Source organism: Panulirus ornatus, chromosome 62, assembly GCF_036320965.1.
Source record: "Panulirus ornatus isolate Po-2019 chromosome 62, ASM3632096v1, whole genome shotgun sequence".
NCBI classification, from domain to species: Eukaryota; Metazoa; Arthropoda; class Malacostraca; order Decapoda; family Palinuridae; genus Panulirus; species Panulirus ornatus.
Genome location: NC_092285.1, coordinates 5,908,794 through 5,918,732, shown reverse-complemented (window position 1 = coordinate 5,918,732; position 9,939 = coordinate 5,908,794). Strand labels below are relative to the sequence as shown.

The window sequence follows — 9,939 nt, the reverse complement described above, 5'->3', positions numbered from 1 at the left end:
ATCTCTTCAGGATCATTTTCTAGTTTAGTGTGAAGACTTAACTTCATTACCTAGTCATATAATTATTCCCAAAATCATACTACACAATGACGTTATATCTTCAATATTCAAAGACATTTTTTTTCTTTTTATAGTTTTTGTAAAGATTTATTCCAAGGATAATTCTTTGCTCCTGTATCCCTCTGTCCCTTTGTTTACATACGTCATCTCAACGTCACTACCGTAAACAAAGGATGTCGACTGATATCACTAGGACACCACAATTATCGGTACGTTCCTTAATTTCATTTTCAGGGGTAATTCTTGGACTTTCTGAAGCTCCAGTGTAGTAGGTATGATAGGAATAATGTGTATATGATAAATGTATAATAGAGACCTTGTCGAAGGAACTGGGGCATAAGGTCCCATGGGCGGCACAGAGGACAATCGTCAGAGTAGCACTTCGGCCTTTCTGACGTCACAGAGGACAGTCGCCAGAGTAGCACTTCGGCTGTAATGAAGTCCCAGAGGACAGCCACCAGAGTAGCACTAGTAACACCACAGAGGACAGTTGCCAGTAGAAACAAGAGTCGGAGTACTACTGACGCTTTAGAGGACAAGTTGCCAGTAGAAGTTCTTCTGACGCCATGCAGTATAGTCGTCAATGGAAGCAACAGGAGCCGAAGTACTAATGGCACCACTGCGGACAGTTGTCAGTAAAAAACATTAGGACCCGGAGTGTTATTTACACCACAGAGGACAGTTGCTAGTAGGAAGCAACATGAGCCAAAGTACCACTGACGCCATAGAGGATAGTTATCAGTACTACTGGTGCCATAGAGGATAGTCGTTAGCAGGAAATAATAGGAGGTGAAGTACCACAGGTGCCATAGAATAATTGCCAGTAGGAAAATCTGTGACAGAAGTGCTACCGAAGTACAGAGGACAGACACCAGTAGGAATTGATAGGAGCTGAAGTACTACTGTCACCAAAGAGGACAGTCACCAGTAGGAAATAACAGGATTCAAAGTACTTACTAGTTCCATAGATGACAGTTGCCAGTAGGAAACAATAAGAGTTGAAGTACTACTAACGCCACAGAGGATAGTCGTCAGTTTGAAACAACAGGAGCCAAAGCACTACTGATGCCATAAAAGACAGTCGCTGATTGACACGAAATAGATTGAAAAGCTATTAATGCCACAGAGGAAAGTGAAGTACTACTGGTGCCACAGAAGACAGTCATCAGTAGGAACAACAGGAACCAAAATACTGCTGGCGCTATAGAGGAAAGCCATTAGTAGGAACAACAAGAACCAAAGTGCTTTGCGATATAGAAATAAATAAGTTTGATATTTTAAACAAATAGAATGATTAAAAGTAAACAAGAGTCCTGGGCTAGATGGTAATTATGTGAGGGTCTTGAAAGAATGTAAGGAAGTAAGCACTCTGCTTTTAGATTTATTTAAAGTCTCTGGAATCAGATGTAGTTCCTAAGCAATGGAGGACAGCAAATGTCATTCCTATCTTTAAGAAAGGGGTTAAATCCATTGCCTCTAATTATCGTCCTACCAGCTTGGCATCCATTGTGGGGAAATTTCTCGAATCATTTATAGCAGAGAGAATCATGATCTCATTAGGGATTCTTGACATGCATTTGCAAAAGGAGTCATGTCTCAGTAACTTTCTCTCTTTCTTTAATAAAGTAAGGCTTTTGACAGAGTACCTCATGAGCATCTGCTTAGAATAATAGCGGCACATAGTATCGAGGGTTGTGTATTTAATTGAATTAGGGCATGGCTCACTGACAGACTACATAGGGTATGCATCAATGGAGTTACATGAGACTGGGGCAAGGTAGATAGTGGTGTTCCTCAGGGGTCAGTCTTGGGACTGCTCTTGTTCTTTGCATATATTAACGATTTAGATATGGGAATAACCAGTGATCTAAGTAAATTTGCCAATGATATAAAAATAGGGATCGTTATTGAATGGGATGAAAATTCGGTGAATTTGCAGAAGGACTTAGAGAAATTATCAGAATGGATAGGTACATGGAAAATGGAATTCAACATAGATAAATGCACAGCACTCAGTGTTGGTAAAGACAGGAACACTGATTACGAACTGGACAATATTACTATTGTTAGAAGAGAATATGAAAGATATTTAGGGGTACTGGCGAGCAAGGATCTTAGGCCGTGGCAACACTGTATTAAAGTGTGTAATAAGGCTGATAGGATGTTAGTGTTCATTAATAGGGCTGTTAGCAATAAAACTCGTAGAGGATAATCGCCTGTAAAAAATAACAGGAGCCGAAGTGCTATTGGCACCATAGATGATAGTTGCTAGTAAGAAACAACAGGAGCTGAAATGCTGCAGGCACCATAGAGGACAGTTGTCATTAGGAAACAACAGGAGGTAAAATACTACTGGCACCATATGGAGGATAGTTGTCAGTAGCAAACAACATGAGCTGAAATATTAGTGGTGCCAAAGAGGATATTCACCAGTAAGAAACAAGAGCCAAAGGGCTACTAATGCCACAAAGGACAGTCATCAGTAGGTAAAACAAGAGCTGAAGTCCTATTGGCATGGTTGAGGATAATCTGTAAGAAACAACAGGAGCTGAAGTGCTATTGGTACAGTTAAGGATAATTGCCTGTAGGAAACAACAGGAGCTGAAGTACTTCTGGCACCATAGAAGACATTTGTCGTTAGGAAACAACAAGAGGCGAAGTACTACTGGCACCATAAAGGATAGCTGTCAGTAGCAAACAACAGGAACTGAAGTACAACATGCCATAGAAGATAGTTGCCATTAGGAAACAACAGGAGCCGAAGTATTACTGGCACCATAGAGGATATTTATCAACAGGAAACAACAGCAGCCAAAGTGTTGCTGACGCCACAGAGGACAGTCATCAGTAGAAAACAACACAAGCCGAAGTGCTGTTGTTGCCGCATAGGATAGTCACCTGTAGGAAACAACAGAAGCCGAAGTAGTACTGGCGCCATAGAGGATGGTCGTCATTAGGAAACAATAGAAGCCATAGTGCCATGGACACTACAGATGACAGTCATCAGTAGGAAACAACTGGAGCTGAAGTACCTCTAGTGCCATGGAAGACAGTTACCAGTGGAAACAACAGGAGCCAGAGTTCTACTGATGCCACAGAGGACAGTTGCCGGTAGAAACAAAAGGAGCCAAAATGCTACTGACTTCACAGAGGACTGTTGCCAGTATAAAGAACAGGAGCTGAAGTACTGCTGATGCCACAGAGGACAGTCATCACTGGAAACAACAGGAGCCAAAGTACAACTGCTGCCACAGAGGACATTAGTCAGTCAGGACTAGTCATCGTGCAGGCCAATGTTCACCCTTACGTCACCTCACCTCAACTCACTTGCTCTTGGGAGACCATATAGGGAGGTTTATGTTTGAGTTAGCCTGCACCATTCTCCACACTGATTATGCTTGTCCTGACAGGCTTAAGGAAGAGTTTAAAGGTTAGGGTGTGTATTATCTTGGATTGCTTCCTTAACACATTGACATTTATGGAGATTTGTCCTGAGTGTTCTCTGTGGTGCCAGTAGCACTTCAGCCCCTTATCAGTAGAAATGATTGAGTAGGGAATGGGATTTGGAACTTTAATATTCATCATACATTAAAGCATGGTGATAGTCAGGGGGGGTTTTGTTGATGAGGGAAAATGGGGCTCAAGTGGGTGAATCAAGCAAACTAAGATTTGTGTGTGCTATGGTATCTGGAGATATACCTTCCAGTCCCTGCATTGTGCTATTGACTTTGAATATTGATTGATTTTGTTCCACAGTGCTGGTATAGAGAATACAATAGCATGTGGAACATGACTTAATACATATTTGGTGATTGGGAATACCTGGTTTAAAAAGAGAGATATACATGAGTATACGTATGTAAGTAGGAGAGATGGCCAGAGAGCGTTATTGCATTATGTGTTAATTGATAAGCGCACGAGAGACTTTTGGATGTTAATGTGCTGAGAGGCGCAACTGGAGGGATGTCTGATCATTATCTCGTGGAGGCAAAGGTGAAGATTTCTAGAGGTTTTCAGAAAAGAAGAGAGAATGTTGGGGTGAAGAGAATGGTGAGAGGAAGTGAGCTTGGAAAGGAGACTTGTGTGAGAAAGTACCAGGAGAGACTGAGTACAGAATGGAAGAAGGTGAGAACAAAGGACGTAAGGGGAGTGGGGGAGGAATGGGATGTATTTGTGAAAGCAGTGATGGCTTGCTCAAAAGATGCTTGTGGCATGAGAAGCGTGGGAGGTGGGCAGATTAGAAAGGGTAGTGAGTGGTGGGATAAAGAAGTAAGATTATTAGTGAAAGAGAAGAGAGAGGCATTTGGACAATTTTTGCAGGGAAATAATGCAAATGACTGAGAGATGTATGAAAGAAGAGGCAGGAGGTCAAGAGAAAGGTGCAAGAGTTGAAAAAGAGGGCAAATGAGAGTTGGGGTGAGAGAGTAGCATTAAATTTTAGGGAGAATAAAAAGATGTTTTGGAAGAAGGTAATAAAGTGCATAAGACAAGGGAACAAATGGGAGCATCAGTGAAGGGGGATAATGGGGAGGTGATAACAAGTAGTGGTGATGTGAGAAGGAGATGGAGTGAGTATTTTGAAGGTTTGTTGAATGTGTTAGATGATAGAGTGGCAGATATAGGGTGCTTTGGTTGAGGTGGTGTGCAAAGTGAGAGGGTTAGAGAAAATGATTTGGTAAACAGAGAAGAGGTAGTAAAAGCTTAGCGCAAAATGAAAGCCAGCACGGCAGCGGGTTTGGATGGTATTGCAGTGGAATTTATTAAAGAAGGGGGTGACTGTATTGTTGACTGGTTGGTAAGGTTATTTAATGTATGTATGACTAATGGTGAAGTGCCTGAGGATTGGCGGAATGCTTGCATATTGCCATTGTACAAAGGCAGGGGGATAAGACGTGAGTGCTCGAATTACAGAGGTATAAGTTTGTTGATTATTCCTGGGAAATTATATGGGAGGGTATTGATTGAGAGGGTGAGGCATGTACAGAGTATCAGGTTGGGGAAGAGCAGTGTGGTTTCAGAAGTGGTAGAGGATGTGTGGATCAGGTGTTTGCTTTGAAGAATGTATGTGAGAAATACTTAGAAAAGCAAATGGATTTGCATGTAGCATTTATGGATCTGGAGAAGGCATATGATAGGGTTGATAGAGATGCTCTGCGGAAGGTATTAAGAATATATGGTGTGGGAGGCAATTTCCTAGAAGCAGTGAAAAGTTTTCATCGAGGACGTAAGGCATGTGTATGTGTAGGAAGAGAGGAAAGTGATTGGCTCTCAGTGAATGTTGGTTTGCAGCAGGGGTTCGCTGATGATACAGCTCTGGTGGCAGATTCGTGTGAGAAACTGCAGAAGCTGGTGACTAAGTTGATTTAAGTGTCTGAAAGAAGAAAGCTGAGAGTGAATGTGAATAAGAGCAAGGTTATTAGGTACAGTAGGGATGAGGGACAAGTCAATTGGGAGGAAAGTTTGAATGGAGAAAAACTGGAGGAAGTGAGGTGTTTTAGATATCTGGGAGTGGACTTGGCAGTGGATGGAACCATGGAAGTGGAAGTGAATCATAGGGTGGGGGAGGGGGCGAAAGTTCTAGGAGCGTTGAAAAATGTGTGGAAGTTGAGAACTTTATCTTGGAAAGCAAAAATGGGTATGTTTGAAGGAATAGTGGTTCCAACAATGTTATATGGTTGTGAAGCGTGGGCTAAAGATAAGAGTTGTGTGGAGGAGGGTGAATGTGCTGGAAATGAGATGTGTGAGGACAATATGTGGTGTGAGGTAGTTTGATCGAGTAAGTAATGAAAGGGTAAGAGAGATGTGTGGTAATAAAAAGAGTGTGGTCGAGAGAACAGAAGATGGTGTTTGGAGTGGTTTGGTTGCATGGAGAGAATGAGGGAGGAAAGATTGACAAAGAGGATATATGTGTCAGTTGTGGAGGGAACGAGGAGATGTGGGAGACCAAATTAGAGGTAGAAAGATGGAGTGAAAAAGACTTTGAGTGATCAGGGCCTGAACATGCAGGAGGGTGAAAGGCATGCAAGGAATAGAATGAATTGGAATGATGTGGTATATTGGGGTTGACATGCTGTCAATGGATTGAACCAGGGCGTGTGAAGCATGAGGGGTAAACCATGGAAAGTTTTGTGGGGCCTGGATGTGGAAAGGGAGCTGTGGCTTTGGTGCATTATACATGACAGCTAGAGACTGAGTGTGAATGAATGTGGACTTTGTTGTCTTTTCCTAGCACTACCTCGCGCACATTTTGGGGGAGGGGGTTGTCATTTCATGTGTGGCGAGGTGGCAACGGGAATGAATAAGGGCAGACAGTATGAATTATGTACATGTGTATATATGTATATGTCTGTGTTTGTATATATATGTATACAATGAGATGTATAGGTATGTATATGTGCGTGTGTGGACGTGTATGTACATACATGTGAATGTGGGTGGGATGGGCCATTTTTTCATCTGTTTCCTTGAGCTACCTTGCTAATGCGGGAGACAGCGACAAAGTATAATAAATGAAAAAATAGATATTTACTCTGTCTATCTATATCTCTGACACCTGTTCCCTCTGGGAACTCCCATCAAGGGGTGGCCATGGCAAAAGAGTCTCCAAGTATCCCAGTCCTTACATGCTTCCCTTGCATACACCATTCCATGCATTATTCAACCATTTTTCTCCCTCCAGTTTTCTTCCACTCTGTTTGCCCATGTCACAGGTGGTCTTCCTTTGACACCAAGCACCTTTAATTGTACTGACACACTCTCCTTGTAAACTCCTAGCCTTGCATTCTTTCTACATGCCCAAACCACCTCAAAGTATTAAGTTTCACCCACTCTACTAATCCTTAATTCATTCCCTTTGCATTCTCTACGATACCATATCTCCCATACACCCCTTTATTTATTTTTCATTCCATCTAGTCACACCACCTGCTTCCCTCAAATAGCTCATTTCCTCATCCTGGATTCTTGACCTCTGTGACTCACTCCATGTCCATGTTGTGGCTGCATAGATCGAGGTTGGGAGGACTGTACTGTCCCTTAATCCTCTCTCCACTTCCATACTTACACCTCTACCCTTCATTATTCTTTAAAGGGACCCAGTGACTCCTCTGCCCTGTACTGCTCGCTCCCTTATCTCTCCATCCATATCACCAAACTTACCTAAGACAGTTCGTAAATACTTAAATTCTTTCACTCTTCTAGTCTTTTTCCCCCCATATCCAAAGCACAATTAGTACACTTTCTTCTTTAACTCTGTATGGTTTTACAAAACCTATGCTTTCACTCTGTTTCCTTTCAAGCACAGTTACTGTACTTTTACTTGCATTTACCTTCAGTTGTCTATATTCACACACATCATGAAACACTCTTACAACATTCTGCAACTCCCCTTCACTCTCAGCAAACAATACAGTATCATCAGAAAACAGTCTTGCCACTGGCCACCATATCTTGCTACCAAACTCCATCTCTGCACACCTTTTCCCTAGTTTTGCTTTCATCTCTCTTATCACTCCATCCATATTATATTAAAAAGCCACAGTGACATCACACAGCCCTCTCTCACACCCACATATGTACCAACACTTTCGTTCAACTCTCCACCACTCTTATGCATTCATTTGCTCATATATAGAAGGCTTTAACACCATCCAACTCTTGTGCCCCTTCTCCACATATCCTGAACACATTCCAGAAAGCATTCTACATGACTCTGTCATACACTTTCTCCAGATCCATAAAGGCTGCGTAGAACTTTTTTCCTTTCACTAAATACTTTTCCATATTCATCTTTACCACAAAAATCTGATCTACACATCCCCTGTTTTTCCTAGAACCCCCTTGCTCTTTGCTTATTCTGCATCCAGTCACTTCCATCATTCTGTCAATCAACATTCTTGCGAACACATATCCTGGTGTACTTAACAGACTTATTTACCTTTTCCTTTGAATATAGGAACAATGATAGCTTTCACCCAATCCTCAGGCACAAACTTCTGTTTTGATGCTAAATTACATGTCAGATGCATCCACTCTTATCACACTTTCTTCTCCATTCATCAGTATTTCAGGTGCAGTCCAATTCACTGTAGGTGCCTTTCACACCTCCCTTTTTGCTATAGGCATTTGCACTTATATCATCTTCCTTCCATCCTCCATATCAGTGCATGTAACAACTGCTGCCTCCCATTCTCCCCCAGTCATCAGTTCTTCAAAATACTCTCCATCTACCTTTCATTTCTTCCTTTTGATTCAGCAACTCCCCTTCCTTACTTCTCACATGAACATTTTCACTATTACATCTACCTCTTTATTACTTTCCAGTATAGTTTCTTATTATCCCAAAACTTTTCACTTAACTTTCTTCTGAAACTTTCATCTGCTCTTTCTTTGCTTTCATCTATCAGCTTCTTAACATTCTGCTTACATATTTTATAATCTTCCCACCTCCTTTGCTGAACTTCATCTTGTACATTCTTATCGAGCAGTTTACTATATGCCTTTTTCTTCTCTTCCACAGCATTGCTAATCTCTTCCGTCCACTATGCATTGGCTTCTTTATTCCTAAATCTCAAGCCCTTGTATCCAGCTTTTAATTCTTTAACCTTTGATTGTATATCTCTAAATATTTTCAACATCTCATTCCCGCTTGACTGCATCTCTCCATAGACTGTACTTCCATCTAAGCTTTCAGTTACCATCCTTTCATACTCCTCCCTGCATTCTTTCTGATTCATCTTCTCACCTGCCAATACCTTTACCACTTCATTCTTCTTTACACCATACCTCCACTTATCCCTGATCTTCATCCACACAAGAATTGGAAAGTGATCAGTCTCCAAAGAGTTCTTTCACAACTCTCACTTTAGCATGGCCTTCCTCAATCCTTCATCCATTGGAACATAGTCACTCAAAGCCTTTTGCTCTTCTCTTCCATCATTCTTTATCCATGTATATCCATGGATCATTTTGTGCTGAAAAAAAAGGTGTTTGCAAGGAATATATCCCTCTCAGAACAAATATCCACAAGATAATTTCCATTCTCATTTACTCTAGGCACTCGCAATCTACACTGTCTAACAAATTTCATCACATTCCACTTTTGTATTCATATCACCTGTCATGAACACATTCCTCTGATTCTCAAATTTCTCCAGAAATGCTTCATTTCATCCTTACCTTGTAAAGTCTTCATATTCACAGGTGCACATACACATGCCCGTGTGTACCTCACAATAGCAGCGTTTCTTTTCACCTTGATCCATTCCATCCATGCTCTGTAACACCATCTGATACTCTCAATGATAGCAGAATTGTGCATCCTTCTTTCCTTCTTCCCTGAAAATTTTCACTCATCCCTATCCATATCACTCCTCCTTCCATGCCTTCCCATAACTTGCTTTCATCATTTCCATTTTCACTTCACACACCCTGCCCAAGGATATGGGTTCCCCAAATCCCCAGCACATCCAAGCACCAACTTTTAAACTTCTCCCCAAGCTCCTTTTACTCTTACTAGTCATCCCATTTGCATTCAGCGCCATCACTCGCAATTGTTCATCTCTTTTACTCCTCGGCATAACTGGTAGACTCCATTGCCACTTCTTAGCCTTTTGTGCCTCCCCTTGACAGGACACTGGCAAATGGCAACTCCAGTGCAGTGTGTCCAGAGGCAGAGGCTCCAAAAATTTTCCAAAAAAAAAACTAGAAAGTCACAGCACACCTCAGGTGTTTGTCTGCAATTAAAGGGATTGCCCTAGTGTAATTGGGCAACACCTCCCCCTTTAGTTCCACCCCTAAGGGATGCACTGATGAGGTCACCATAAGAATACTATAGAAAACTAGAGTATTCCCTTAAGGTACTGAAACTTGACAACTTTC

General features: G+C 41.6%; 1 long non-coding RNA gene across 1 annotated transcript in view; it reads left to right on the top strand.

Moving 5' to 3' along the window:
• The first annotated feature begins 202 nt into the window (after nucleotides 1–202).
• The window catches only part of LOC139745776 (uncharacterized), a 50,826-nt gene continuing 41,089 nt past the window's right edge, over nucleotides 203–9,939 (top strand). Inside the window, exon 1 of the long non-coding RNA XR_011711946.1 lies at nucleotides 203–269. This is a non-coding gene — a long non-coding RNA (uncharacterized lncRNA). The remainder of the gene's footprint in view (nucleotides 270–9,939) is intronic.